Source organism: Sinocyclocheilus rhinocerous, unplaced genomic scaffold, assembly GCF_001515625.1.
Source record: "Sinocyclocheilus rhinocerous isolate Xijiao unplaced genomic scaffold, SAMN03320098_v1.1 scaffold755, whole genome shotgun sequence".
NCBI classification, from domain to species: domain Eukaryota; kingdom Metazoa; phylum Chordata; class Actinopteri; order Cypriniformes; family Cyprinidae; genus Sinocyclocheilus; species Sinocyclocheilus rhinocerous.
Window position 1 is genome coordinate 255,512 of NW_015659385.1, and position 3,793 is coordinate 259,304.

Consider the following 3,793-nt stretch of genomic DNA (forward strand, 5'->3'; position numbering starts at 1 on the left):
TTAGAACGAGCCGTTTTAGGTAGGCGTGGTTGACTCTTAACTTTTATAAAGAATATCTTTTTGGTTTTGAGACTTTAGTCTTTGCAACTTTACAGATCTTCTTTATGCACCAAGAGCTTGTAACACTCCAAAGAGAAAGGAAAAATTTAAATTGCATCATATGACCCCTTTAAAAAAATAAAGGTTCCAAAAGGGGGTTTTCACAGCAAGCTTAACACGATTTTAGTATGTAAACATTTTGTTAACCTTAAAACGTCTAGAAAAAATAAAAATGTGCTTTTATAAAAATTAATTTCACATTCTTGAATAAAACTCTATTTGCTTCCATTGTAAGTGCTTCACTGATTTTGCCTTTTTTAAAGAAATCGAGGGGAATATCTTGTTTTCTTTCTTTTTTTGTGGTGGTGATTAAAATCATGCCACAAATGCTGCCATTTGAACTCAACTTTTAATGAACCCAGAATATTCCTTTAAATACTCTCTTCACTAGCAGTGTATCACACAGTGCAACACTCAAACAAATATTAAGAGGGCATCTTATTTGTACATGTACATGATAATTCAGGTGTACTATCACTATACTTGCAGTGTCATTTACAGTATCAGATGGTTGCCATGTGAGGCTGTATGACTGTTTGTTTTCATCAGGCAGCCCTGTGGCCTCTGCGCTTGTAACTACAGCCCTGTTAGAAGAAAAATGCAGATGACACAACAAGAAGCTGTGAGCTGGTGTGAAGCCTACGCGTCTTGGGTGTGCAGATATAATGAAGCAGGAATTATCTCTCCATGAACTATTAATAGTCATCAAGTCCCATCACGTCTCTCTTTGGGAGAGCACCAGTGGCCCGAGGCTGCGTTAACCTTCATTCCACTTCATTAACTGTCTGTACCAAGCTGATTTTACACAGTCTTCTGGGTGTATTCAGTCATAGTACATAGGTTACGTACAATAACAAGGTTTAAAAGTTTAGATTATTCTGTGTGTTACATAGGAATCTGATTTGCTGCACTGTCTGTCACCCCTCATTTAACTCTATTGTCATGTGCGGTACATCTCCTTCCACGGATAAGCCCACATTTCCAGAGAAGGGCAGGCTGCCAGAACTGTCACACTGACCCAGTCATGGGCACAAATAAGCCCTTCTCATTATCAGAGTGAGTGATAGTGGATCATTTCAATATTTGTCCCAAAAAATGAAAGATATCAAAGAGAAGGGTGCTGCTGATGCCTGTGTCAGCACCACTCTGGATTTAGGGAGCAGAATAATGGAAATAGAATGTGCTCTTGGTCACCCCCTTCCCACCTCCCACCACATTAGTGAAAGGTGCTATAAAAAGGAGACCCTGACAGATCGGCAGAGCTGAAAAGCCTAGCTTTAGCAGCGTCAAGCAGGAGAAACAATGACACCAGTAACTGCATACTGCACATCTTGTTCATGCTATCATTGTGCTCCTGTGAAAGTGGGCTCTGCTCGAAAGCCAGAAGGATTTTGAAGATTATCCTCCTCACACTCCTCACAATTTCTCTCCCTCTCTTTTACACAGAAACAGCTTTGTTAAATATAGATTCTAGGACATCTTGCCTTGACCACAATAATACATTGTAAATCCCTTGCACATCACAAGACTGTGCAGTTCATTGTGTAGCAGATAAAAATAATAATATTGTATCAATTAATAGTTATATTAATTATATACCTTTTTACTTTGAGTAAAATTTATGTTTGGGCATGTTTAACACATAATGTTATATTCAACAACTTTGTTTTAGCCAAGTCTAAATATATGCTAATTAAATAGATTTTAGTGAACTGTCCTCCAACTTCTGATGTGTTTTGCTGGCGACTCTACTTCTGGCTCTCTGGCCCTTTAAGAACCCCTGGAAAAGTGCGGGGAAAAATCTTGAAAGTGAATGAAACTCAGCCATTCATAAAAATAAGACAAACAAGGCTTCGATTGGTCGTTGAGCGCTTCATACATATTCCGAGTCATGCTCGCAAATCATTGGTTTAGAGATGTGAATGACGTGCGCTCGGAGCCAATAGGCTTCCAGATTCAAATGCATCTCGAGCCCAAGGGAAAACCGAGCAGTCCATTTACAAAACCTCATTCAAGTTTTGATTGTCGGAGAGAGCTCATCTATTGATCAGCACGAGCGCACTGCATCCTTTCGGGATTAAAATTTGAAACGTGTCTTTCAGTCCACTGTTATATGCGCGTCATCTATACGGTGAGTTTAACCCTCATTCCTCAAATATTTATACGGCGTTCACTGAAATATCTGTTTGAAAGCGGTTGTTTTGCGCAGCGCGTAAGTTTATCGTGGGCTTGCTGCAACTGCAAAAAACAGCTATCTCGCCTTGGGGGAAAGCGAACGCCATTTTCTCCAAGAGAGGGTTTATACTGTTTGGCAACCATTTTAATGCATGAAGTTTTTCCTGTCATATTTTGCGCCGTTGCAGTCTTTACAGAAGCTTGTGCGCTCAGCATTAGTGACATTTATAGGTGAGGTCGGTGCAGCCTGAACAGTGTATGGTTTTGTGAATGGAGGTCTCTCTTTTTCCCCCCTCACGGATCGAGTTTCACTTCATTGAGAAAAACAAGAGGCCGTCAGGGGGCTCAGAGTGGGAGGAGGTCCTCACCCCCGCTCAATTTTATATTTACTTTAAGCACTTCATTTAAGGCTAGGTTTATTCGTCTTTATTTCCGCATAATAATACACAAAATGTGTGATGTATTTGGAAAAGTCTCTTTATTCTAAATGAAAAAAAAAATATGATAGAGTTTTAAAATAATTGTTAGCTGCTGACTTGTTACTGTTGATATTATTTTGTGTTTGAATTAATACTTCTGACTTCTTTTTCTTTTTTTCCATGCATTTTTGCAGTAACAAAGCTGTGGTTTTAAGTATGGTAAGCTTGAAAAAAGTGCGAGCTCGTTCGCTCCATGACTGTAACTTAACGTACTTGAACGCTTAGCCGCTGAAGTTTTCCCTTCGTTTATTAGCTCACAGGCATCTCTCGTGGTAACGTTAGCAGATAGTTGTTTGCGTTTTTAAATTCGTTAGTATTTATTTTACATATTAGCTAGACTTCCATAGTTTCTCACCTATAAGTTGTCATTTCATTGTATGTATACATGTCAGTTAAATAAATAATAAAAATAAAATTGTTACATTTTATATGTTGTGTGTGTGTGTGTGTGTGTGTGTTTTATATACACACACAAACATCTCATAAAGAGTAACAATAACATTTTACAATTATTTGTATTTAATTTAACAGTTAAGTAAGGAATTGTTGTTTTATTGGAACAGCATCACAAGAAAGGTCAGAATAATAAAAATGCATAAAAAACTTACAACAATACACTATACAATTAACAATTACACTATAAACATAAAAAATACATTTATAGTATCAAGTAAAGAGCTGTTGTTTTGTTGAGAAGCATCACAAGAAAAGTTGGCATGGTCCTCACAGTCGCCCCTTCCAAGTGTGCAGTTGATCCAGTAAGTTAGTATCCAGTGTTCCTCAGAATAGATGCTTGGCCAGCAATTCAATTTTTCAATGTTTATTCATGGACTAGTTATATAAGTGGAATATCAATGTAGTGTAACACGAAATGTATGCTTTCCATTTTCCTCCGTTTATCTTAATATGTTCACGATTCCTTTCATAGTCTAATCAGCAGCACAGATGGTTGGCTTTGCTTATGTAAGGTTTACGTTAATCTCTACTGTGGATTGCATTACGCAGCGCTCTCTCTCTCTCTCTCTCTCTCTCTCTCTCTC

General features: G+C 38.0%; 1 protein-coding gene across 1 annotated transcript in view; it reads left to right on the forward strand.

The window, feature by feature from the left end:
* Positions 1 to 2,104: 2,104 nt before the first annotated feature.
* etv5a (ETS variant transcription factor 5a) overlaps positions 2,105 to 3,793 on the forward strand; it is a 15,432-nt gene continuing 13,743 nt past the window's right edge. The window contains exon 1 of the mRNA XM_016532381.1: positions 2,105 to 2,230. The gene's annotated coding sequence lies outside the window, so the exon portion shown is untranslated. The remainder of the gene's footprint in view (positions 2,231 to 3,793) is intronic.